This window comes from Phaenicophaeus curvirostris, chromosome Z, assembly GCF_032191515.1.
Source record: "Phaenicophaeus curvirostris isolate KB17595 chromosome Z, BPBGC_Pcur_1.0, whole genome shotgun sequence".
NCBI lineage: Eukaryota > Metazoa > Chordata > Aves > Cuculiformes > Cuculidae > Phaenicophaeus > Phaenicophaeus curvirostris.
In genome coordinates, this window is record NC_091431.1 from 21,454,343 (window position 1) to 21,482,233 (window position 27,891).

The following is a 27,891-nucleotide window of genomic DNA, read 5'->3' on the forward strand; positions in this document are numbered from 1 at the left end:
TCTTGTCCTGTCCCCTGTCACTTGGAAGAAGAGGCCAGCACCCTCCTCTCTACAACCTCCTTTCAGGTAGTTGTAGAGAGCAATGAGGTCTCCCCTCAGCCTCCTCTTCTCCAGGCTAAACAACCCCAGCTCTCTCAGCCGCTCCTCGTAAGACCTGTTCTCCAGCCCCTTCACCAGCTTTGTTGCTCTTCTCTGGATTCGCTTCAGAGCCTCAACATCCTTCTTGTGGTGAGGGGCCCAGAACAGAACACAGGATTCAAGGAGCGGTCTCACCAGTGCCGAGTACAGAGGGAGAATAACCTCCCTGGACCTGCTGGTCATGCTGTTTCTGATACAAGCCAAGATGCCATTGACCTTCTTGGCCACCTGGGCACACTGCTGGCTCATGTTCAGTCGCTGTCAACCAACACCCCCAGGTCCTCCACCCCCAGGCAGCTTTCTAGACAGACTTCTAGTCTGTAGCACTGCACAGGGTTGTTGTGCCCCAAGTGCAGGACCCGTTATTTGGCCTTGTTAAACCTCATGCCATTGGACTCTGCCCAGTGGTCCAGCCTGTTCATATCCCTTTGCAGAGCCTCCCTGCTCTCCAGCAGATCGACACTCCCACCCAGCTTAGTGTCATCCACAAACTTGCTAAGGGTGCATTATTCTTTTTTGTTTTGTTATGCTTTTCCCTCCTATTTTTCTTTTGCTTGTTTCTTTTTTCCCTCCACTCTTATATTGGTCAAGCCAACCTGATATCCAAAGGGAAAATCACGAAGTAAGCAGTGTGGTTGCACTGAAGAAATCTGTGCTGGGCCTCTGTCTTTTAAGGATAAGATTTAGCAGCTTTCAGTGCATAGGGCAGTGCTGTTGCTTTTAGGTATTGTTGTGGTCAGCAAACCACAGGTCACTTACATAGAGTCTTAGGACTGTTTTAGAAAGACCCTTAAGAACATACTTACTGTCAGGCTCATGCTTAAGTCACGTTAACTTTGTATGTCTATGTGGTTTTGTTGAGAAGGGTGCTTTTCTCATGCAGTGGAAAGGATTCTTAAGCTTTACACTTGCAATTACTATGTGTGGCAGATTTGTAAAGTCAGACAAAGGTTTCAAGGCTGGGAGAGATGGTTCTGATAATCTTAAGAGACATCTGGAATGCCAGAGGTCGAAGAACCCCATTTTTTCTTTGGTATCCTTTTAACAACTAGAGGAGACACAGTTAACTTTATTGTTGCTACTATCTTATCACCACTATATAAAATGCCCTCAGACTGGTGCATGTCTGTAATTATCTACCTGGCACATGAATAATATTTTCGCAACAACATGCTTGTTGTCATCATGGTATTCAGTTACCAGGGTCATTTCAGTTATTAATTGTGCTGTTGACTTTACTGCAGCACTGTGCATCTGCTGATACTGGAGAACTACAGATGACCAAGTCTTCTGCTTTACACAACCCTCCTCCTCTTGCAGTGGGAGAACTGGAGGCACAGGGCAGTGAAAATTATGTCTGGATCAAGGAATGGGGAGGTACTGCACTCATAGCTAGAGCAGTGCTATAATGTCACAGGCAGCATACCTTGGTTTTATTACATCCTTGCAGCAAGCTCAGTGGATTCTTCTGCCATGGCTTATAAAGGCTTAATTTCTGTGTTCTGCTGTATCTAGTATCTCCTGTAATACTTAGAAGTAGGGTGCTAGAGTTGCTGCTAAAGCTGTTTGAAGACTTGACTTTAGTTTCAGCAACGGCTAGTTGAAATTTGTATTTCTAATCTTGAATAAAAGATTAGCTGTGATTTTCAGTGGAGCCTCCAAATGGACAGAACCTACTTCCCAACGTCCTATTTCTTTTGACTGTGTTTTATCTAAATTGCCCTTCATATTTTATTCTCTCTGTTTTCCAGAAAGTGAGAGTTCAGATCAGAAGCCTTGCTTGCTATGCCTCAGCCTTGACCAGTAAAGCTGATAATCAAGCTTTGGTACTACAAACCTTTGTTCACTCTGGAGCTGCTTCCAAGTTAAAAAATCACCTGCAGTCTTCATGGAAAGCCCTTCAGTGAGCTTTAGATCAAGCCAAGAGGACAGTCATCTTGCAAGTGCTAGCCTAATCCTCATTGCCAGAGTTGTACTCCCTCATTCCTGTTGCCCACCAGTCACAGCTAAGGACCTCAGACACCAGGGACAGGCAGTGTTTTAGTTGTTCCTTGATGCTGGGGGCAAAGGAGAAAATGCAAAGTAGCACTGTACCATAATCTGCACTGCATGTACAAAGAGCAAGTGACAGAAGAGCAACTCTGCATCCTGCCAAAATAGAGGTGGTTTCCCTTTTGTCCTCTGTCTATAGTGGGGGTGATTATAACAAGGCCACCTGAAAAGAAGCCAGAGAATCTCCCCCTTGATAGTGTGTAGAATTGCAGAATCACTACATTGGAAAAAACCCACAGGATCGTCGAGTCCAACTATTCCTATCAATCACTAAACCATGCCCCTCAGCACCTCATCCACCTGTAGGTTGCCTGCCTCTTGAAATGGCAGCTCCCTGGTTCCCAGGCAGAGTTTTTCAGCATTATGTGTGGTGCTGCCCTGAGGTAGCCCTCCAGACTCTGGTACTGAATTGTGTCTGTGGCTAGAGCTGCATGACTCCAGGCAGCATTGCTGCAGATCGAGTCTACTTTACTTCTCAGTTTCCTAGGCCACCATCTCCATTGATGTTTTACTGGAGCAGAAGTAAATATTATTAAAATTGCTCTTTGTCATGGATTTCTGTATTTTCATGTCTTGGTGAGGAAAAAAATTTGTACATCACCTGCATGTGGGCCAGATAGCACTATGTACATGCCAGATGGTAAAATGATGATGAGGGGCCTGAAATCCAGGCAGAAATGCACCAGATTCCATGTATATGTCTGTGCCCAAATCATCTACAGCACAACGCAGAGATGATCTGATTTACAGTGGAAAGTGTGTCTGTACAAGTTCTGAAAGCATAGACAAGGTGAAGCTGTGAGCTAGCAATCAACTATGGCCTCAAGCTCCGCCAGGGGAGGTTTAGGCTGGATGTTAGGAAAAAATTCTTTACAGAAAGGGTCATTGGGCACTGGAACAGGCTGCCCAGGGAGGTGTTTGAGTCACCTTCCCTGGAGGTGTTTAAGGCACGGGTGGACAAGGTGCTGAGGGATATGGTTTAGTGTTTGATAGGAACGGTTGGACTCGATGATCTGGTGGGTCTCTTGCAACCTGGTTATTCTGTGATTCTGTGATTCTATTTCATTTGATAGGATATACCAGCACCTGGTATTTTGCTGGTATTTTGGTTTGCAAAATTCTTGACTGTCATATTTAGCAAGCAGTGTAAACTTGCTGATGATCTTGCGCTCCTTGTGCCAATACAGAAAGCTCTTGGCTTTCACTGATATCCAGCTATGCTTGGCAAAAGGCTGTGTGCTCCTTCCATAATGCGGTGGCAAATGGTTTTCTCTGCATTAGTTACTGCAGTGTTATGATATTTTATTACATCTAGTGTTAGGTTAGCTCAACATGTTTGGCAATTCAGTGAGTTACTTGAACCCTTTTGATCCCAAATTATTCCTGGACAAGGAACAGTTTTCTGAGCTCTAAAAACCTGGATTGGTCTCCACTTGAGGAAAGAAGGTAAAATGTCAGATATTCCACGAGTGCAGAGGTGGTATGCAGAATCTTCTGCTGAATGCAGCTTCCTGCAATGCTATGTGGTGGTCAAACATCTAAAAAGGCGTTCTTTCTGCCCCCAAATACCTTCCAGCTGGACAGAACAGACAAGGAATTGTGGGGATGCTCATGATGCACTGAGTTTAAGCCTTAATTAGGCTAGAAAAATCTCCCCATTACACTCCTAACTATAACTTGTTTGACTTGCATAGATGTAGCAATAGCTTAAAATGAATTCAGTGAAGAAGATGGTGCTGTGCACTAATTGTTGCAAGTATTTTATACTAGGACAGAACTAGCTCTGACTAATGGTAAATATCTGAATGCCTTGTAAATATAAAAATGTAAACCCAGAATTCTTTGGAGGAAGAAACTAGGGTGAGGTCCATTCAGTTTTTCCACTGAAGTCTCTGGTTCTGGGCCAGCTTGGCCCTACTATGAGTCTGGCCCCAGTTAAACTCTCAGATCATGCTTTAGTGAGATGTACAGATCTACTTGAATTGCAAGACGCATCATGTTCCATTCCCTGGAAACTGTTAGGCACATATGCTTAATTATACATATACTCCTTTGGATTATTTGTTATAATGATTATATTCTTGCTAATGACTCCTTTATAATCAATGGGTAGCCCAAAAATTGTTATTTCCCACGTCTTAAATTATAAGAGGGGTGTTTTGGAATTAGATTCTTGAGTGTGAGGTAGATGGCGAAATACATGTTTAGTTAAATGTGGTAAGGTTGGCAAGCCCACCACATCCACATTCACATAGCTAGGTACCAGCTGTGTCTCTGAGTGCTCCAAGGCTCTCCTGCAAGTGCAGAGCCAGCCTTATGGATAGAGGAGGCATAGGGACTTGGACAGATTGGAAGCTGTATGTATTAGGCCACGGAAGCATACATTTCTGCTTCTGCTTTAAAAATCCTAATGCATTTAGGTTGGCTGTCGATGAAGTTACTAGTACAGAGCGTGTTTTCTCATCCCCCTGCCAGTCTTTTAGATCAGTACCTACTGGTTGCTTGGGAAGCAGTTGGCTAATCTGGGAACAGTGGATGAAGCTGGGGCTTTGCATTTATACACCGTCTCTTTTCCCACTGAAACACATACACACCAAAAGTTCCATGTATTCTTTCACTTACATAGCAGTCCTTCTCCTGCTTGCCAAGTCCATCATCTCAGTTCCCCCAGAGAAGGGTGGGATACTGATGCAATGTGCTGTATTAGATGGCTGTTCCCCTCCCTTGAACCAGAGTCTGATGACATGTCTGCTAAAATGCGTCAGACAGTTGAAGAAAGAGAGAGAGCGAGAGTGACAGAAGGGGAAGTCTGGGTGGAGGGATTTGGTTTTAATTAAAACAAGCTAAGCTGTGTTTTCCAAGTCCCAGATTGCATTCAAGTCTGGCAGAGGCTGCTGGGCGAAAGTGAATTTTCAGGTGGCTTGGCTCTTTTCCAAGTGATCTTTTGTTGTGGCAAAGCTATGATGCCAGGGCACATTTAACCTGGGACTGGTGGGATGCTCAGGCTGGAGGAGACCACTGGATGGGTCTGAGGTGGGAATGGGCAGTGACTCGAGGCTGATAGACCCAAAATGTTTCAGCTGCAGAGCAGAAATGGCATTTTCCTGGCTGGAAATGTGTTTTTTCACTCCCTTTGGTCAAAAGGGCAAATACATAGATCTGTTCTGTAATCCTCACCAGCCACTGGGAGGCCCTGGGAAGGCTCTGGTTCTTCCACTGCCTATGTGGAAACACATTTCTCTTCCCTGTGTGTCTCTTGTCCTTCCTGTCCATTGCCAGTAGAGACTTCAAGCTGAAACTTTCTTTTTGTATATGTTTATGTGGTATGTAGCATGGAAGGACACAAATCTCATTGGAGCGTCAGACACTACAAGAGTTATGCAAGGAAGAGTGAGTAGAAGTTATGGAGCCTCCTATGGTCACTGACAACTTTTTTCTCCCCATCCCCTGGACCTGTCTCTAGCAGCAGCATGTTCCTCTTGCACAAGATAGCATCTATTGGCTGAGAGAGAATGCTTGGAGCTCCAGATAGCTGCCTAAATCTGGGGAGCAAAGCTTTGCCTGCATAGGTAAATTCTGGTTTTGTGTCCAGAACCTTGTTTTTGTTTAGAAGTGGGATTCATGTGTGAGACACTGGTCTCCTTCTCAGCCATGCTTGCATCTTCAATCCTGAGATACGTTGTCCCCACTGTCATTTGAGAATTGCTGGAGATGGAGAGTGCTGTAAATTTGCCTTATGAGTCATAATCCTCATTGTGCCAAAGAGTGCTCTGGAAGCCAGTTCTAGCCCCATGGAGAAATCCTCACAGTACTCTGATTCATCCACACTGGAAAAAAAAACCCTTCAGATACCTCTACGAATAATGCAAACAAACAAATAAAACAAACTAGGGAGATTTTTGGCATTAGTTTCTGAAGATGTGTCAGTAGGAAGGAAGACAAGACAATGCGGAAACTGTTTTGCAGGGCAGTGACTGAAGGCCTCTGAACCCTCTGGAGTTCTGTCTGTGCCTTATGTGAACCTGTGTTTCTGAACCGGCTCCATATGAAGCAGCTAGATAAGCACTTGAGAAGAACAGTCACTGGCTTCTTGCTGCTGCTGAATGTGATAACAATGCTGAACTTCCTTTAATAGATGTGAGATTTTTGATGTGGGGAATTAATGAAGCTAATTTCTTCAGATGTATCATCTCTTCTTTCTTCCTCTGTTTCTGCTTTGGCCACAGACACAGTAGCAGCACCATTTAGGGGAAAGGAAGGGGTATCCTCCCTCTGTCTGTCCAAAATTGTTTGGTTCATCTGTGGATTTCTACCATGTCTTCCTTGTAAAGCTCCTGTGTCACACAGACTGATACATCTACATGAGGACTTGCTTGAAGGCCTTTACTGAGAATGTTTATTACTGAAGCAACTTTATTGATTCACTTCAGGGAGACTCTGAGTGGGTTTCAGAGTCCAGGAGGCCCGGCAAGAGAAGGAGAAACTGTACTGCTCTCTGAGTCTTGGTTTCCCACCTTCAGAGTGCAGGTAAAGACAACCCCACTGACCCCCGGGGGGACATCAGAGGGGTGACTGTTAGTGGTTCCAGTTGAACGTGTCATAGACAGGCAGACTTGTGCTGTTCCGGGAGCATGACCAGCCTTCATGGATGTCTTGAACATGATGACGTTTCCATCCTACCAATCACGGTAAAATCCCTACCCCAATGTGAAGAACAAACACATATTTGTTTCCTTTTGTTTCATTGCATTCATTTGCCTTCCCCAAGCCAGGAAGATTTTAGTGCACTGTTTAGATAAGATGGAGAACCTTTGCTTGAGCCAAGCCAAATATGCTCTTTTAGACAAAAGGAGGGATTTCAAGGAAGGGAGCTAATGGTGCAGGTCCAGGGAACTTTCTCAGCTGGAAGCTTTACAGTGAGGAAAGGCTCAAATGTGCTTTTCACTTGTAGGGAAGAGTCCTGGAAAAAAACACACTCACAGGAGAAGCAGATTCCCTCAGGTACTGTGTCTCACTGTCCTCAGGTGACCCTTGCTGCAGGGGACCAGTGGCCTCACCAGGGGTGAACTTCTATAAAGAGGTTGCAAAGAGTCGAGTCTGGTCTGAGAGATGTTCCCCTGGGCAGTGTGGCCCTGAGCTGTAAGAAAACAAATAATTTCCTTTGTTTAATGCATATTCTGAAGAGGCTGGGCCTCTTGTTGCTGGCCTTGTCCCTGCCTTCCTACTCGCCTTTCTTCTTAGCAGTTGGACAGCATGGGAATTCCCTCATTATCTTACCAAAGACCCAGAGGTAAACTTCCTGTCCCAGAGTCACCGGCACCAGCTCATTACCTACCACACACAAAGCTTTCTCACATATACAAAAGTACCTCCATGATATGCACTGCATGCACATATGCAAGTTAGTTAACACCAGCAAATCCCTGTTAATTTCCTGACTAGCTGCTGGCTTGTTTGTTGACATTTTCCTTGGGAATGATGTTTCCAAAGCACCAGTTTTCCATCTTGGTTAGTATATCAGAGTACTGTTTATATTAGAACGTCTCTGTACGTTCCACTTGGTCTAGACCCAATACTTGCAGAAATTAAAACCTACTTTTTGTTCTAGTGTAATGATTTTTACACCTGTCAAGAAGCAGTTTCAAGGCATGTTTTGAAAGCATAGCTTTTCAAAGCTAATAGGAAAGGTATTTAAAGGGTCTGCAGGTTTTCTCTCCATAGGTGTTGCATACTGTTCATTCTCAGAAATGAGATCTAGGTCTAGATCTAGGTAGATTCTGGGTCTGACCCACTTCTCATTTTCTACTGTCTTCTGTCTGTTGACAAAAAGAATATAGTACTTTACAAAGTATCTTTGAATAAAGAGTAATATTTTAATTAACTGAAAAGTACTCATTAGATCAACTAGGTGACTATTCACCAGAAGAAAAACATTAGGTCTATTAGTTGCCAAAGCATAATACTAAAATGCAAGAGCTGGCCGAGGTACTCTTAAGCCTACAAAATGACATGTTTTGTGCGCAGAGGAGTCAAAATCCCATTAACTGAGCTGCACAGTACTGGCAGTTGCATGTTTGCAGCACAGTGATCAAACAGAAACAAGACTGAACATGATTTGTCTTTTGTACTCATGGTTAGGTTGGGACCAGTTTAGCTAAACGGCTTGCTGACATCTACGCTATGAGAAATTAAGTCATTTTTAGTGGCTGGGCAGGAAAGGGTAATGTTGGACTTTAATACTCCTCTGCTAAGTGCCATAAAAAAAAGCATAGTTCAGCTTCCCAGGAGATGTTTTCTTTTGCAAAGCTTTGTACTTTCCCAGCACTGTGGTATCTGAGCTTTCTTAGTGAAGTGATTTTGTAGGAAATCGCACATTGCAGAAACCCAGAATCATAGGATGGCACAGGTTGGAAGGGTCCTTAAAGATCATCTAGTTCCAGCGTTCTTGCAATGAGCTGACACCTACCAGATCAGGTTGCTCAAAGCCTTTTCGAATCTGGCCTTAAACAACACCAGTTAAGGGGTGTCCATGACTTCTCCAGGCAACACGTTCCAGTGCCCTATGACACTCAGAGTAAAAAATTTCTTCCTAATGTCTAATCTAATTATACCCTCTTTCAGCTTAAAACTATTGGCCCTTGTCCTATCATTGCACTCCCTGATAAAGAAACCCTCCTCAGCTTTCCTGTAGGTCCCCTTGAAGTATTGGTAGGCTGCTATAAGGTCTCGCTGGAGCCTTCTCTGTCTAGAACATACAAGCCCAATTCTCTCAGCCCTGTCTGCATATGGGAGATGCTTCAGACCCATGTCCTTCCTGTGCTGGGGACTCCAGAACTGAACACAGTACTACAGGTGATATCACATGAGAGCAGGGTAGAGGGGAAGAATCACCTCCCTCAATCTGCTTGTCACTCTTTATGCTGCGTAGCACACAGTGCCAGGTCATGTTGAGCTTCTCATCCGCCAGCACCCTCAAGTCCTCCTCTTCAGGGATATTCTCAAACTAATATCCTCCCAGCCTATATTAGTGCTTGGGATTGCTCCCATCTTAGGTGCAGGACCTTGTACTTGGCCTTGTTGCACTTCATGAGGATTGCATAGGCTCACCTTTCAAGCCTGTCAGTTTCCCTCTGGATGGCATCCCTTCCCTCCAGCGTGTTGACTGGATCACACAGCTTGGTGTCATCAGCAAACTTGCTGAGGGTGCCCTCAATCACACTGATTAAGATGTTAAACAACACTGGACTCAATATTGATTTCTGAGGAACGCCGCTCATCAGTGGTCTGCACTTGGACTTTGAGGTGGTGATCACAGCTCTCTGAGTGCAACCATCCAGCCAATTCCTTACCCACAAAGTGGCCCATCTGTCAAATCTGTGTCTCTCCAATTTAGAGACAAGACTGTTGTTTGAGTCTTTAACATGGCGATTAATGCCAACAGATTTAGAAGTATGTTTTAGGAAAAGGGTTATTTTTCAGATGGAGCAGAAAAGCCTAGGCAGAACAGAATAAATGCTGGAATTCCCTGTGAGTGTCTTTTTCTCCCTTCTGGCACTACACTGCCTTTACCTACACTAATCTGAGCATGTCTGTGATGCTGTTGTATGAAATAGACATTAACCTGCCTTTGTGGTTAGCTGAGCTGGCGACTTTGAGCTACCACCATGACACAAAGTAATTGGAGATCATGGATTTCAAAGCAAAAATTACAACTGAGCTCCAGTACATGAATGGTGATCAGCGAACTAAAAGCATCCCTGTGGTGAGACAAGGACACCAGCAGAAGCAGCAGCAACAATTTTCCCTTGCAGACCTTCAAGCTATACAACCTTAGGGAGATACCATGAAGATGGGGTGCCACAGCTTCCTTACTGATGTAAACCAGCACTGCTTCTATGGATTAATATGTTTCTAATCTCTGGAGGAAAAGCATATGAGGATGCTGGTATGACATCTCTTACAAGGTAGATCTTTTTTCTTTACTGCTGTGCCCTGTAACATTAGTGCAAAGGGAGGCAAATTATTTTCTTTGAACAGCTAAGTGCTGAAAATTCATATGAGCATATGTTAGCCTGACTGATTAATTCAACTTCACTTGTATGGCTGATGGGGATGTGGTAAAAGCTATTTTTCCACTTCTGCCTGGGGCACAGACTTATGAAATTCAACCCTATTCCCTCCCAGTGAAAAGGACAAGGGCAGTTAGGCTTTGGGTCATACCTTGGAGTCAAAGTAAAAGCAGTTGTTCTATCCTTAGGTCACCTCACTGCTGCTGGTTTATTACTGAAAGCTTGTAGTCATGTCATTGTGAATATAAGAAATTATGGGAGAACAACACTGCAAGCCTGTTCCTGCAGCTTTTCCTTATACAAACTTTGGAAGTCTAAAAGCAGCAAAAACCTCCATCTCTGAGCCTGATGAACTCACAGCCTGGCCAGTGGGACTAAAAGGCTAGAGAAACTGTCAATTTTCTTTGAAGATGAGTTAAAAGACAGGGTTCTGATGTGAAATATTTTGTAAAACTTTTTCCTTTTTCTGTTATGAATAAACTCATTGCTACTGCAGGGTTGTGCTTGAGTATGGCACAGCTACATTATTTCATAGAGAATGGCTTGCCTTTGAGGCAAGAGAAACTATTATTTCTGAAATGTTCCTCCCTTCAGAAATAAAAGGTATTTCACTAACTAGTATGTGATGATACCTTATATGTCAACACTGTATTTCAGGTCTTGTCCCTGTGACCTGAATTTATCAATCACCCTTAATATTTCTAGAATTTTAGGTGGCTTGTAAATTAGCAGATCAACTCATGCCATAAATAGAATATAGGTTACTGTGTATACTAAGTTGTGTTATCAGGAGAAGTCAATGTAAATGGTTTTCAGACATGATAATAAATAGTGCATTCACCTCTGAAGCTCTGCCACCATGTAAAATGGTTGATCAGTCTCATAATAAAGACTTGTTAGTGATTTATTGTCTGTCCATAAAACAGAAACACAACACAGTTTGGTGCCACTTTATCTTGGTACTAGAGGAAACAGAAATGTTAGAAAAGATTTGTGGTGTAGTGTGCTTCATCTCAGGATGGGATGAATTATTAGGATTTTACCTTTCTGCTTTAGATCCCAGTTTCAAACATATTGAAGGCTGGGGCTAGCATGTTTTTTTTTCTTACTATCAGGACTCAGCTGAGGGGAGAATTTGAGGTGAAAGCATTGTGTCAGGACTTCACAGAATCACAGAATGACCTGAGTTGGAAAGGACCCACAAGGATCATTTAGTCCAACACTTGTCCCTACGTCAGACAACCCCAAAATGTAAATCATGTATCTGAGTGCATTGTCCAAATGCTTCTTGAATATTTTTAGGCTTGGCACCATGACTACTTCTCTGGGGAGCCTATTTCAGTGCTCCATCATCCTCTAAGTGAAGAACCTTTTTCTGGCATTCCTTTGGGTCCTATCATTGGTCACCGGAGAGAAGAGATCAGCTTTTCCTCCTTAGAGCCCTGGAGCCCAATTGGCAGTCAATATTCTTCTTACTGACCTCTGGCCAATACAGGGCTTCCACTGGTGTGATGTACAGGACAGAAAAGGGTTAACATTTTCTGTGGAGAACCCAAGACTTTCCCAGTCTGGGAAGGAAGGTGGAATTCACATTATGCTTTCCTTAATTTATGCCATCTCCAGAACCAAAAAGCTCATGCTATGCCACACAGAGTACCCATCAATGACACCTGTCTCCAGGAACCTGCCAGAGCTTATGGGGTCCATATAGACACTGGGTCCGTGGATAACTAAGCTTGGCTGGTTAACAACCTGATGTTGTATGCCTTTGTCATTGCAATGTCTCACCAACATCGAAGTTCCCAGGGTGCTGGGAAGTGAGGATCCCGGTACATTGCTTGTAGTGCAAAGGTTTTTATGACTTATCTGAAGCAAGTTCAGCTCTGCCCCACCTTTCAACTAAGGTTAACTGATGCAAAATGGAAGGGCATGACTGGAGAACAGTTTTCACCTGTTCCATAGTGGTGTAAGTCACAAGGAAAGAAAAAAAATAAACACAAGCAGAGTTCTGCTTGCACATTATTTTATAACAATAAGCACATAACTACCCTGGAATGAGAAATTAACTTAGTCACCCCTGGGCAACTGTGTTGCACTGTTAAACAGAAAAGGGTGTAAGTGCCATCCTGTACCAAGACTAGATGCTGATGACAGGCTCATGCCTGCTGAGGGCTGCAGGGGTGGAATTTAGCTGATTGAAAAGAGATGTCTGGCAGCATTTGAGACACCTTAGGGTATCCCACCTGGTCTCTAGCTGCTTCTCCAGAAGGGGCTGGAACTCCTTCATCCTGCATCGTCTGTGCCTGCATCAAGCCTCCAGAGACTAAAATGACTCCAGAAACCATCTACTGATTCCTCGCTTTTATTTCCACATTACACAGTGCTTGTGCTTATCTTTCCTCTAGGCCTCACCCAGTACCCCTTCTGCCCTGGGAGTCAGTCATCCTTTGGTGAGTGCTCCCTTAGCTCGAAAGCATCTGAAGTAGTGAGAAGAGCCCTCCAAAATAGTACTGTACTGCACAGATATCGCACAGCCACTGTTGCTTTCTCAAGGGAACAATAAAAAACATAAGCAGGAGCAAAACGCACCAGACTTCTTTTATTTTAAGACACTTCAGAGTAAGAAAACAGATCTTGTTGCATTGCTCTTTCTAAAGAAGCAACTGCTGGGTTATAGCTGTGCAGGTCTAAGGCTGTAAATGAGGTAAGGTTTGTGCTAAGAGATAATCCATTTTATTAGACTAAATTAGGTGGAAAACCAGATAAAAATCAGGTACACAAGGTGCTCTTCAGGCCTGAAGCAGCAGACTTCAGACTAAGTATGACCTGATAACAGTTGTTTCATATTTGATTCAATTATGCTAACTTGTTAGACAAGCAGAGTGAAGAGCCAGCTACTGTCTGTAAGGAGAGGTGGTTATCTGCAAAAGGAGAAATGCTATGGCATTTAGTTCCTGTAAGACAGAGAAATATAAGCATGAAGAAACCACTGTCTGCCAAATTAATAAGATCAGCTCTGAGGCAGTGTTTTGATGAAGCAAATTCAGCTCTTCCAGTTTGTTGATAGTGGATGAAAAATGCTGTGGATGCAGAACACAGTGTCTTGATCCAGCATAGCCCTACCCTGTTTCTCAGATCAGTTAGGAAAGGCTGGTAGGTTAATGTTGCAGGCAAAGGGTTAAGGTAGAGTCTTTCCCACTGCACTGGACATTGAACTGTCAAAAAAGTTCAAGCCGGGCTTAAGTCTGCTGTTGGGTACATTGGCTGTTTATATAGAGGCGTGAACGAGCACAATCAAGTCTGATCTAGACTGACTTTGTGGTACTGGTCACCTGGTATTGATGGCTATGGAATCATGGACTGACCTTCTGGGCAGCTAACAGATGCAAGACAGCACCAGGGAGTTAGTTAACTTATGGACAAACCCTCTGAGGAAACCACTTTCAGACTTTTTTTCAGACTTCACAAAACTGACGTGTTTTATATCTTTGCTGCATTTTCACCAAAATCTTCATGTTAAACTATAGTTATTGGAAGATTCATTAATAGGAATGAACTTTCTTGTAAAAATTCGCTTCTTTTATGAAAATAATTTAAGTAACATCCAGTAAAAAGAGACATTCTCTTTTGGATTAACTGTAACAGATTTATTTTTAATTTCATCTGACTAAAAATTCTGGGAGTACTTTAGAAAATACAGTTTTTCATGACTCTTCTAAGTCAAAATCGAAAGCAATTAGATCTGGTTTGCTCTTGGCAAGGGGAGTTTTCCTTGTCCTGAAGAGTTGTGGTAGTAACGATGCCTGTCATACTTCTCATGCAGTTAAACTTCATCATAATTGTGTGTACTGGAAGGCAGTTATTATTGTATTATAGTCAGGCTTCTTATTCTGACAGCAGGCAAAGTAGATTAACAGATGATTGTTGAATTCAAACAGCTGATAGTATAATTTCAAGTAGCTTCACTGCAACAAGTAATTTTGGACAGAAATACAAAATAAGCGGCACGATTACCTTCAGAAAAAGTAAGTTTTAAGAGGTGGAGTTAGTTGAGCTTTAACATAGAATGACTAAAGGAGAGATGTACATATAGTTTTTTCCTTTGATGCTGGTTATGAAGCCAGTGATTTAAAGTCAGTAATTCAGAATACCTCTTACACATCACACACTTTATTGTAGTTCACAACATTACAAGTTTCTTCCTTTTTGCATAGCACTTGAGCTGTATTTTTATCAGCTATCATCACTATCACTGTTGGATCTATGTGTTAGCTTATAGTGCTTGTAATTGTCATATCAGGTAGACCAAAAGAATTTAAGGGCTTTAATTAAAACCTTCGATCAAAAAGTTCTTAGGAGTCCTATATTACTTCTTATTTATGCTTAAGCATAACTTGCTACATTGTGTCTAACTTAGAACAAAGCCTAGCTTAGAAAGTATTCAAAACACCTTTAAAAAGTTTGTTAGGTTCACATTAAATGAGGCGAAAAAAAAGTTATTTGCTTTTCTTTATCTGACTGAAGAGCAGTAAGGGATTTTAGCATTTTGTTTGGTAATGAGAAACGGTACTGATAATCTGGCTAACTAATGTAAAGGTAGTTAATTCCTTGGAGGTGTTCAACACACTGAAAGCTGCAACTGAAACAACCATTACAGAAAGCTATAGGGCCACTGTTATTATTTTTCTATTTTTTTCCATTTGAGAAGAGGGCTGTTCCTCCTAACATAGGATATGTAGTGTGGGGTTAATAACCAGTCATGGCAGTTGCTGTAAAACTCTTTTAGACCACCTTAAGTTACCTCTGGAAACCACCACCCTGTTTGAAATCAAGAGGCAAGTCCTCATTCAGGGCTATTAGGGCATAAGAACTATGTGCAATCTTTAGCTGTGGTTAAGCTAGTCCACTCTGGTCTGGTCCATCCCTTTCCTGATGTCCTCTTGGGTACTGAAAGTTGCCAACCACACAGTTTAGTTGGAGGTGAGCAGCACGTGAGAATAAGCGTGAAGCACACTTCCTTTTCCCTCCAACAGACAGTGTCTCCAAGTTTTATTCCTTTCTCTTGACAGTCCTCTCTTGCAATGAGGTGTCTGTGTTTTACAGGACCTATCAACATCCTCTACACTGGAAGGCCTAAAAAGAACATGGTCCTGGGTGTGTGTGCCCTCCAACTCTTTGGTGGCCCAGTGGTGGTGACCTCTTTCTCCCAAAGGACAATTTATTTTTGAGTCTCTGAGACTCCACTTCTACATTACATGACCCTGTGACATCCTCCCAGAACCTGCCCAGCTAGATTTTCAAAGGAGGATGGTTTATTTGAGGCCAGCAGCAGGTCTTCACTGTATTTTCAAGCCATCGTATGTACTTAGGGGATATTGTGTTGGAGAGTCCAGCCACATATGTCCCACAGGAGGCTACGTGGCTTACAATTTCTGGCCTTTAATAACATTTGTTGGAAATCTACCCCGTACTTATTATCCAGCCACACAGTAACAGTCATTTACCCTGGAGGCATTTTTACTTTTTCAGTTACCTGGAAAAAATAAGCCTCACTGCAGGCACTGCTTGTCAGCTGGCCAGAGACCACCCTGCAATGGATGCTTGTCCCTTTGCGCCCAGGAACTCATTAGCTTCTGACCCATCCTCCTCAGTGCACAATCATAGGCAAACAGGGGGTGATTTTCATTGCACCAATGAAGATAAGTGCAGGAATGAGATCTCCATGTGCAAACCACGGCTTCTGGAAACTAACAGTGGAAAAAATAACAGCTTAAAATACCTGCTCGAGGCAAGATCTGCTTCTAGAACTGGGTGCTGATAGGGTCACAGCCGCAGGGCTGAGAATGATAATGAACATGAAAAGATGAAGGCAAATCCTGCGGTGCGCACGTTGAAGAAAGGTGCGCACCTTGACCTAAGGTGTCCAGAAGTGTAGCAGTAGCTTTCCTTAAGGCAGCCTATGTTTGTACTAAGAAGTTTGGGATTTTTTTCTTCCATTGAGCAAATGTATCCAAGTGCTCTATTAATCTGGCTGAGAACATGCTACTGTCTTGTGTAGCCTGTAGAATGAAACAGAGCACTAGAGACTGTAGGGTAATAATGCTGTGAGAAGGGTTACTTCTCTCCGGGGCGGGAGGAAAAATATTCATCTTCAGACAAAAGGCTGAGAGTTTGCCTTAGTGCAAACTAGCACTGCAGACATTACTGCAAACTAGCACTGCAGACATTACTGCAAGGTACCTGGAGTGTTTTCAGTCATCTCTGCTTGAAACTAAGAAACACCTGCATTTGAATTACTCCACATACAACCTACACCAGACATATTTGCTTTGTGATTGCTCCTCCTAAGAATCCAGGTGCCAGTCTGAGGGACGTACTGGGCAGGCTAACAGCACCAAGTATCCCATTCATTTTCCTTCTATTGCTGTTTATTTTATGTCCCTATGGAGATACCATCTGGGACCCAACAGGCAAAGGAATAACGGTATTGACACATCCCAGCTTTTCAGGCACAGAGGGGACTTGACCATAACCAACTGTTACCATAAACCACGCTCAACAACCTTGGACTTGGTGCCGTGGCTGATGCACAATCAGCATCAGTGCTGCAGCCAGGACTATGCCCTCCTCCACAGTACAGTATTCTCCAACCAGAGGATGTTCTTCAGTATTCCCAGTTTGACTGTCAGCCCCCTTCTGCTGAAAGACCCAGCATATTGTTTAGATAGGTGGAGGAATAACAACAAATGACCGGAAAAAACTTACAGAAGACAAACTTGCAGCACCCTGAACCATGTATGTTCCCTGGCAAAACTGGGCAAGCTTTGTAAGCTAGCTGCAGAATTTGCCTCCCATCACCCTTAGTGGTACATTCTTGCATTCTGGCTGAGAAGCTGATACTGGGTATGAAAGTAGAACAGAGATAGTAAAGGGTGGTGAACACGCGTCTGTCTCTGCACCATTATTCATTCTCCAGAATGATTCACCTGCCTCTCATCTGTGCCTGAGTACCTGTCAGGCACAGAAGGTTGCTTGCCTCCTGCACAAGATAGACTGTAATGAGCATTTTGCAGTTTATATTCATGCAAATGAATTCTTGATATAGTATCATTGACAATGCTGTTACAGAAATGGCAAGTGCCAGAGCACATTGATGTCATTTTATTGCTCTTTCTTTGCTCTCTACCCAGCCACTACTACTTTAATAGCAGAGGCAGTGAATAGCCTGAGCAGCTGCCCAGGGTCCAGTCCAAGCCAGAGAAAAATGAGAAATGTCCTGGTAAAATCATCTAATAGTCCTTTAGCATGGGAAAGGAGGAAGGAAAGGTCTAGATTCAGGTTCAACTCCAGACCTAGGCAAATTAAGTGTTGCCTGGGCTGTGGGTTCCTTGGGCTGCCAGAGGATGTCCTTTCTTCATTCTTCACTCATTTTAGGCTGCTTGTGGAGGCTGAAGGGATGTGGTGCAGAGAAGGGGCAAAATATTGCAGCTGAATGCAGTAGTTGTTTCTTCCCATATGCCATCACCTTCCTGATTGCAATGGGAGCAGCTGCTATCAGTCTTCAACAGTAATACATGAGTTTGCTTACACTGCTGAGAGATCCACAGCTGACTATGCTCAATTCCTTAGCTAGTTCCCAGAACCCTCTAGCTTCAGTGGGGTTTTTCTTGTCCATAATGATAGTGAGAAAATAGCCATTCCTTGGACACTGTTGGAATTACACTGGTGCCCATGAGGAGTAAGCAAGAGAAGAGCTGATCTCAGGATAAGGCACTTGGAAATAGTGTTAGGTAACACACACAATAAGATATGGGACACACAGTGAAAGGCGTATTCTCTGTTTCAGGTTTTGTTTCCTGATCCAAAGGTGCCTTCCCTTGTGCAGTGCAAACTCCAAGCCTGAGGCTCCTCCTGGAAACTGGTCAAGCTGTGAAAATTCAGCGTCCCAAACAAAGCCTGGGACAGTACTTGGTTTTCTCTGTGATACTGGAAAGGTCCTCTACCCCTGCCACAGTGAGATGGAGAGAATGAAATAAGATGCCATGTCTCCACGCTGATGTAGCTCAGCCTAACTATTTTGTGCTTTCAGGGACCCTTCCAGCTTTGTTCCTTGTGGCAATCTGGCTTTGCCCAGGAGCAGTAGGAAGCAGAGAATCTTTCTATTTTCTGGGGAGGAAGTGAGTTTCTGAGGGGCCCAGAAAAACAGGGGAAGAAATGTGGGGTGCCAAGCATTTAAGAAGCCAATTGTATCCCCAGGCGGAAAGGCACACTTGTGCTGCCAGCCTCTTGCAGATTGCAGCTGGATGAGTGAGAGAAAGGTCTGGGCAGCAGCACTGCTTGCACGCTGGCGTGTGCCTGTAAGCAGTATTGCAAAGAGAGAGCCTGAGTAGTTCCTTTACAGGTTCAGTGTCATTGTTGAGGACTGGAGAAGGAGGCTTTCCACCGCACAAGAAATCTGGTCATGTCCATGTTTTGGGATGAGCCCAGCTGGATGTTGGGCACTGTATGTCTTAGCAGTAACCCTCTCTCTCCTAGTAGACCTAAGAGTCAAGGCTGTAATACTGTTAGTACTACTGAGTTATTTTTTTCCCCTCTTGCCATCTGGAACTGAGGATATAAGAAAGAGAGAAAATGTTTACTAAGCAAGAAAGCAGGGCAGGTAAGTTTAACCTAACATCAGTGATGCCATTCAGGATATATTTGGACTGGAGGCATTAAAGCAACTGAGTGACTGCATAACAGGAGTTCGATCCTTTGGACCAATCTCTGCATACATCTTGGGCCTGCATTTGGTCTGGTGTCCTACCCCATTGAAGTCAATGATTGGAGGAAACCTGCATGAGGGAGAGTAGTTGCTGATTTATACAAACAGCTCTGGCTGTATAGACAAGACCTGGGATTACAAGGCAGGATTTGGCAGGAAAATAGGTGCCCCAGTTCAGCACCTGCTACTAAGACATCACCTTGCTCTGCTGCTACCTAATCCTGAAGGTACCAAATCTCAGAGCTGTGCATGTGGTAGAAGTTTCACCTCTGCCTATGGATCTGAAAATCTCTGCCTTCATCCCCCAACAGGTCTCAGACTGACCTTTTGCTGTAGCCAAAAAAACCCTCAAGCATGTATGTGCCTTGGCATTGCTCAGCTTACTAGCACAGGCATCACCTGAAAAAGAGGTGCTGGTGGTTGGAGGTCAACACAGTTCTGAATCCACCATGTATCTGGCAGTGGCTGGCTGCCCCACTCCTGCCTGAGCATTGCACTCCAGATTCTTGCCCTGTGCTGGGGGAAGGAGCTCTTCATCTCCTCTGCTCTGTGATGGTCAGAAAAAATGAGGGCATGGGAAGGAGACCGACTTTCCTCTGCTCATGGCAAAACCATAAAAAAGAAGAACTGGATTTTGTTGATCCCTAGTGAGGGGAAATAATATCTATATTGGATCTTGATTTTTTTTTTTCACAACTGAATTCTAGGTTCTTAACAAACTGTTGTTTCCCATCCTAATGTACAATTATAGAATCATAGAATCATGGAATTGTAGAATCATAGAATAGTTAGGGTTGGAAGGGATGTTGAAGATAATCCAGTTCCAACCCCCCTGCCGTGGGCAGGGACACCTCCCACTAGATCAGGCTGCCCAAGGCCCCATCCAGCCTGGCCTTGAACACCCCCAGGGATGGGGCAGCCACAGCTTCCCTGGGCAACCTGGGCCAGTGTCTCACCACTCTCATGGTGAAGAAATTCTTCCTTATGTCTAGTCTAAATCTTCCCCTCTCCAGTTTATAGCCATTATGTACATTCTTGTGTTTCAAGTGAGCCTCACCCCTTCCTTCAAGCTGCATATTTTCCACTTTAAGATTTCCTGTTCAAGCTAAAGGGCAAAGATCCTTCAAATATCAGCACAAATCTGGGCTTACTCGCAGTATGTAAAAGGTAGCTAGCTCCTAGCTCTTGGTCCGGCTGTTGCACTTTCTCCTTATTGCAGAAGCCAAGGTCCCAAGTTCAACATCTTTGACTTTCTAACTGATGTGTTGGACTAAAGTCCTGACCGTGCAGGCAGCCAGGCAGGAGACTGTAATCTGCATCTGTGCTTTATAACCTTTATTGTAGTAGTGATTAGCAGCAGACACATAGACTTCTGTCTTCAGGGTGTTTCCTTTCTTTACTGTCTCTTTTTTATATGCAGACATCCACTTATCATATTTTCTCCCTAACATTTACAAGTAGGCACGAGCAAGCAGAAGGACAAGGTGGCACTGAGGGGGAAGGAGTACACGCTGGCTTCATCTGCCTATGTCTGCTTCTGTGGAAGCAGCCCTGGAATATTTATGTGTTCCCCAGACATTGAACAAGAACCAATCAAACAAAAGACATAACCCATGCCTCAAACGGTGGTATTCAGTAACAACCATTCAACGAGAGCTTCTCTGTTTAGCATTGCTGGAGGCCTGGATGGGTGTTAGCCAGGTAGGCATCCTGTGTCTAACACCAGTCAGAGAGGCTCTGGCTTGCAGGTCCATGGGCGAGCAGTTTCTGGGTGCCAGGAAGGCGGAGTGCACCCCAGCCAGCCTCTGTGCACAGCCAGTGCTCTTTGGTGTTATGGACCCTCTTCCTCCCCCTTTCCTCCCCCTTTCCTGCCCCGCCCTGCTGCTGGGATGGTCCCAAGCACTGGTGGCTGCCCAGAGTGGGGCTGGTGGTTCCAGGCTGTGCTGGATCCTGCGGTTCAGATGCTGTGGTTGCTTCTACATCAAGGGACATCCCCAACATTTCCCCCCCACAGCAAAGGCTCAGCTCAGGTTCCCCTCCCCTGGGCTTAGCATCAGTTATTCTCCCTGGGGTCTCTCCAGTCATATTAGTACAAACAGCTGCCCCTAACTGAATTAGGATCACGTTCAATGAAGCCAAATACATGGGCAGGCGTAGGACAGACTGCAGGGAGTTAATCTGGAACAGACAATGCTGCTACTGAAACATGTCTCTGGCAAACACGGCTAAAAATACCACGAGATGGGGAAGAAGATACTGAGATGAACATAGGTCACAGCTCATAGAAATTGCTTCTGGCCAAAACACTTCTTTGACAGGAAGTGATTTTTTCTGTAACTGGAATTTCTTTTGGAGTACTTTACCATTTTTTAAAATAATAAAAAAAAATCCTTGTCCCTCTCCCAGGTCAATCTGATTTCAACCATTACTTTTCCTCTGTGGAAAGGTGAGAAAAAAGAGGTGAGAGGGAAAGAAATCATGGGAAGAAGAGCACATTCACTTTCAGTCTGCTCTCTAATCATCGCCTAAACTCATGTGCTTCTTGCGTTGCCAAACACAATGAATCCTGCAGGTATCACCAAAACATGGATAAAGCAAAAGCTTTACCCAGCAGTAGTCAGTTTGGAAAACGTTTTTCTTTCCACACAAGTTTTTAGGGGGACTGGTGAACTGCTTCTGCCTGTCTGCCTATAAAAAGGCACTTTGCATGTAGCTGATGAGAAGGAGCCAGGAACTCATATGGCCGGAGAGGTATAAACACATAACCCTCCTAGGAAAACCTGACCTTGTAGCCCGGATGTGTGGTGCTTCCCGTCTCCTTTATTCGTCATTCTCACCACTTGCTACAAAGCACAGATATTGCTGGACACAAAAGGAACATCAGGGCAAAACACACCTCAGCATTTTTATTCCTGGATGGACAGTGGTGAGGTGCAGGAGACTGCAATAAATTTCAGAAGGATGGAGTCTCATGTTAACAGCTGCTCTGGGCTTGGCGTGGGTCTTGCTGGTTGAAAGACCTTGTTGGCCTCTCACTGGGAACCAGATCCAGTGAGTGCAGTCCTCTCTCCTGCTCTTGAAATCTAGTGCCCGTATGGTTAGCCCTGTTGATGCTGGTGTCTTATCTCCCAGGATGTGCTGCTGTGTGCCTGGGACACCCGCACCAGCTCCCCATTTTGACCTAGGAGGGTGGCTCTGGCCCCATGTCTGATCATGGAGACCTTACTCATATAAGGTCCATTGGTCCCAGGAGGCCCATGGGACCAATGGACAGTGAGGGGCAGATGTGGCACTTATAGTGACTTAGTGTCTGATACTAGGAAAAGCCTTGCTGAAATGTAGGGGGCACTTGGGACATAGTGTGTTTTGGAATGAATGGGGGAGAAGGCTTTGAGCCCTGTCTGAGTAAGCCTGCCATCTGCAGTGACTGCAGACACCCAAAATCTGTTCTTCTAACTTCTGTTTGTCCTGGATAGCTCTGCAGAAGATAAACAATCCTGCCAGAGTGTTGTGTAATGCCTAAATGAGTGTAGGGTATGACACGCACAGCTGTGCCAGCAAGGTAAAGCAGATGTTTCTGGGTAGCAGCAACGCTATGGATGCAGCAGGTTGGCACAGAGGGGAAAAAGCCCCATTGCATCCACCATGGTTTGAATGTTGCTAAACTGTTGTGAAGGTTAGCAAACCCATCCTGTGCTCAGGCTAGCTGTGTCAGCTCAAGGTGCAACCAGCATTTTGCTACTCATGGGACACTAGTGAGCTGTACCAAAGAATGGGGACATGGATATGTGTCTACATGGCAGCCAGGGGGACCCCGATTCCCCATAGCCCTGCTTGGACCAGAGAAGCTGTGGAGAAGGTGGCTGCTCCATTCACCCTTGTCTCATAGTAGAGTGAGAATGGTGGTTATCTGAACTCTTATACTATAAAACCAAACCAGGCTTTTTATCCAGCCCCTGTTAAAACCTTTACAGCCTCACCAGCTCAGGTCTGCTGTGACTGGCAAAGTCTGACTGAGCACGCAGTCTACTGGGAGTTTTTATGATTGCTTTGTTTCAGAGAAATCGTTTTCCTCCTTTCTGTTAAATTTTTATTGAAAGGAAGGAAGATACAGGCCTTTTCTTTTTCACCTTGGTTTATCATTTAGAAAGCAAGCAACTACTCCTGATGTTTCTTTTTTAAAATTCCCATGTAGATCTTCATAGTCTCACATTTATGATTATTAACAGGGCTACCAGGAAATGCTGGGTCAATTTTTGTTTCTTTTGAAATAAAAATATTTTAAAATGTTTTTACTCTAAACAACCTCATCCCTTGAGAGAGAAATTAGAAAAGAAGATTTCATTCTGGAAAATTTCCAGAGGTATGCTTTTGTTTTTAAACAAATATTCTGAATTGTGATAGCAATTTTTAGAAACAGCCTTTCTCAGGAAATTGAAAAATATGCTTGCCTGAAACATGAAGAAAAATGAAGGTATGTTTCAAACTAGGAAGCCGAGGTCTAGTTTAGCCCAAATTGCCAATCAATGACAAACGCTGTTCTTCTTTCCCCTCAGAACTGACTTCAACAACTACCTCTCTGTAAAATAGAAATAATTGCTCTGCCTTGATAGGAAAAGCAACTTCTTAAGTCCTTTGGCTTAACTTAAACACATGTGAGCTGGAGGTCTAAAGCTCACCCTGTCCCACCAGTTTCCCTTTTGCAGTGGGTTTCCCCACTGTATTGGTGTTCCCTGACCAACTACAGATGGTTGTGCCAGGAGAGTTAGGGCCAATGTGAGTATTCAAAGAGATTTTGAGTGACTCCTTCGGTCCTTCTGAGTTCCCAAGCCCTAAGTGGGAAGAGATGGAGCTCTTCCCAGATGCTTCTCAGCAGATGTGGGAACCTGACTGACAGAAGTCCACTGGGACCGCTTCTTGGGAGTGAAAATGTGTTTGAAATCACTGTGATTGAAAAGGCAGGTAAGGCTGCATTTCAGGAGTCAAAAAACAGAGGGAGAGTTGGTTTTCTATGCTGGCCATGCTCTGCTAGGTAGCACAGAGATAAAATCACCATCTAAAAGCAAAGGTAAGGTTGGTGCAGCCGCTGGAAAACCTGTAGTGCACTGCCAGCGCAGCAAAGGGATCCCGTGGAGGGACAATAGACTCTCCTGATTCTGAGTGTGCCAGAGGAAATAGATACGTGGAGGTAAACTGAGTTCTCCAATTGACGCTAGAAAGGTGATAAGGAATGTCAGTAGATCATTTGTTCTCATTTATGGCTCAAGTTTATCTGAGAGTACTGATAAGATCATTGTTTCCTTTGAGTCATTGTCGCGAAGCTATATTTGTACATTTACATGATGAAGTAGCAAGGGAATCCAGCTTTATCTTAGTTTGTATTTTTGTGGTTGTGTCTTCCTTGTATTTGCCTCTGTTTCTGTCTGTGCCTGGGAAACACTAACGCTGAAATATCTGAGCAGCACTTTGGTGACATCCTTAAATGATTTACTCTAGGACACACATGGAAACCTTCTGCAGAACCAGAATTTGAACAGACATCTCCCAAAAGCTGGCTTGGTGCTACTAGGACAAAACAATTATTCCATGTCCTGACCATTTAAAAAGATGCAGAGATCCCACTTTCCTTTAAGGTTTGACTTGCGCATGATTAGTGCATGATTAATAGACGTCATCAGCATATGACAGACATGCGTCTTGCTGTCTTGCACATTTGCCTCTAAGTGCCTTGTGGAATGTGTTCTAGATGACTGAGTCAGGACCATAAATGTTTATTAGCCTGATGGACTCCAGAACAATCAATGAAGTCTCTATTAAAACCATTCATAAGAGGATCTTCCACATAAAGCAGGGCCAGCAAAGACTTGTCTTTCTTGGCATCCCTGTCCACTTCTACTGATTCAGAGACTCTCTGACCATGATTTCTGCATGCTTCAACAAGTTGCTCTGAGTATTACTGTGGTTCTGGTTAAAGTTTGTCACTAGCAAATTTAATACCCTCTTGCACATGTGGGAATAATGTGCATCTCCTGTGGGTTTGGGGTTTTTTTTCCCCTCCATCTGTTCTGTGAGTTTGGATTGGAACCAGAGTAATTTCTTTACAAGCTTTCTACTCCGGTTCATAACAGGTTTACATAAAAAGTGGACTTTCCTCCTGGCATGGCTCAGTGAAGCAGCTCTAGTGATAACGCAGTGAACAAATAAAATGATGTGATACTTTTCCTGTGTTAGAGAATTGCTGAAGTTGTACATAGGGCTCCCACCTCAGGTAACAGTGATGATATGGGGTAATTATAGTCTACCTGAGGACTGTTTGGCCAGATGCTTTTTGGCAGGACACTGCTACTTATTTCCCCAGGAGCAGTTCCTGCATATATTCCCTGGGGCGGGCACCGTAATGTCCCAGCAGGGCAGAGCTGTGAGCAGTGCTGCATGGCTGGGCTGCAGCGAGGAGCACTGACTGGCCTGCATCTCCAGGATCCATTCACCTCCCAGGGCATGTCCCTTGCCCTTAAGTATCTGCCTTGTGGTGCAGATAGGAGGGCACCACAATCAGCTGTTCATAGGCGGCTGAGCAATTCCTACCTGCTTGTGCAGCTCGGGATGTTGGGGTACCTGGGAACATCCTGCTTCACCTGCTAAGCATCTCTGAGCACATGATATTGCAGCAGCTTTGCCCTTTAATTTTGCAAGGAGGCAGAAAGGCAGACTCCTCAGTGTTAAGTTCATAAGCTGAGCACTTGGGATGCAGTGGCTGCCAAGGCATTCCCTTCCTCTAAGATGTGGAGCTGAAAGCAAACAATTTTCTTGGAATGCCTTTAGTCCAAATCTTTGGGACTAATTCAGACATCCAAGCTGATCTTATTCCACTTCTTTTTATGTAAGTACCACAGTTTTTATTAATTGACAACATTCAATAATCTCGTCTTGGGACTAGGTCTATCTCAGGAAAAAGCCTCCTCGGGCTCCCTTTGCTAGAGTTTCTCTGCAGGCAGCTTTTACTGTTCTTGAGATTTGTATCCTGATAGGTCTTCCTCCATCCTAGCTTGAATCTGGAAAACCTTTGCTATATATATAACTGACCTTTATGAGGTGAACGGTTATGAAAACAGACTTCAAAGAAACTGAGAGAGCTGTGGTTTGCCTTGTGACAAGGTCTGAGATGTAAATGGAAGAGAGTTTGGTCTAATGACTTCTTTTACTCCTTCCTCCCACACAGGCAGGAGAACTTTTGTTTTGTTTGTTTTCTCTAGAATGATTTCATTCAGTAAATTAAGTGATTAAAAAAATGGCTGGAGAGTGTTTCCTGGTAGAAACCAAAAGAATAAAAAAAGCCATTTTTAATCAACCTAGAGTGTTTTTAAGGATGCAAGTGATTTTCATCCATAGTCAGGGAACCTGTGGTGGAGGAGGACTGAAACAGAAGGCCGCATAGGCAGCATGGGGCGAAAACCACTTGCAGGTCCCTACTTTGCCCCAGTGAATGATTTTCCTCCTTGGGTTACAGCACCATCAGGAGGAGCAGGGGCTTGATTCTGAGTCCCTCATCTGGCATAACTCCTGTGGAGTGACTTGGAAGGGCTTCCCAGCTCACTGTACCCCTTGATCATCTACTTTTCCTCATGCAAGCTTTTTGAGTTTCCCAGGGAGCTAAAAACATACTCAGACTTCTGAAACAGGAGAATAACATCTATGCGCTCGCAGATTTTGGGCAGGACCATGAATGCAAGGGCTGCTGCTCTGGCTAGGAGACACCAGCAAACATCACCTCCCTGAGTGCCAGTGGGGCAAGGAGACTCACAGGTGCCAAGGGCTCCTCTTGGCATGGAGAAGCTGCAGTGCCAGCACCGGCCCAGGGGAAGTCTCCGTCGCCTGGCAGAGTGGGGAGTTATTGTTTGGTACCTGCTGATTACTAATTACCAGCTTAATCCTGCATTTGTGTCACTGCTCAAGAGAGCCAACTGACACGGTGTTGCAAAAGACACCGTGGTGTGTTTAACTGGCTGAACAACTGCGTAATTATAAGTCTCCCTAAACACTCTTCCACAATTAGAGCTCAACACGTCCTCATGACCTGACATGATTTTAAAAATGTAATTAGAGGCTGGCAGCACCACTGGTGTTGATCTTGAGGCGGGAGGGAGGAGGAGGTGAAATTGCTGTGAGCAGCGGGTGTCTAGCTCTTACAAGTGCCTTATTAACCTCTCTGCAAACAGATCTACACAATGGCCCTGGCTGTCACAGTAAGGCTGCTCTGCTTGCTCCGGCTTCCCTGCGGCCACCCCATGCAAGCCAGGCACAGTAGCTGCAGGAAATCCATCCTCGACTGTCTTCAGCCCTTAAGCCTGGCTGAAAAACGTGCCAAGCCAGGGCCCAGGCAGGACAGGCTGTTTCATCAGTGAATTCAGCCTTGTGGGTATGGTGGACAAAGCCCATTCCTGTGGCCCAGCTGGAGAAGGTTCTGCAAGGTGCTTACAAGCAGTGCCTCCATGAAATGGATCAACTTATAGATGGTAAACCCCTGATGAATAAAATGTGTCTGCTTATGCCCACAGATGTATCAGAAATATATCTATGTTTATACTCATATATACCTATACATATACATATGTATACCTCAGAAATATATACATATATTCAGAAATATATACATATTTCTGACTGTTTCTGGTGGCCAAAAAAAGGTGTTATAAGTAACAGCTCCAATCACAGGTTTTCCTCTTCTGTCTTATTCATAATCCCTTTCCATCTTCTCTGGCTCTGTTTCAATGCTTTTTCACTTGTCTTTTGTCTTTCCTCCAATTCTGATTCATTTAGTGATAGAATCACTTAAGCTTCTGGTGTTACCCTCTTCCTTTCACTGAAGGC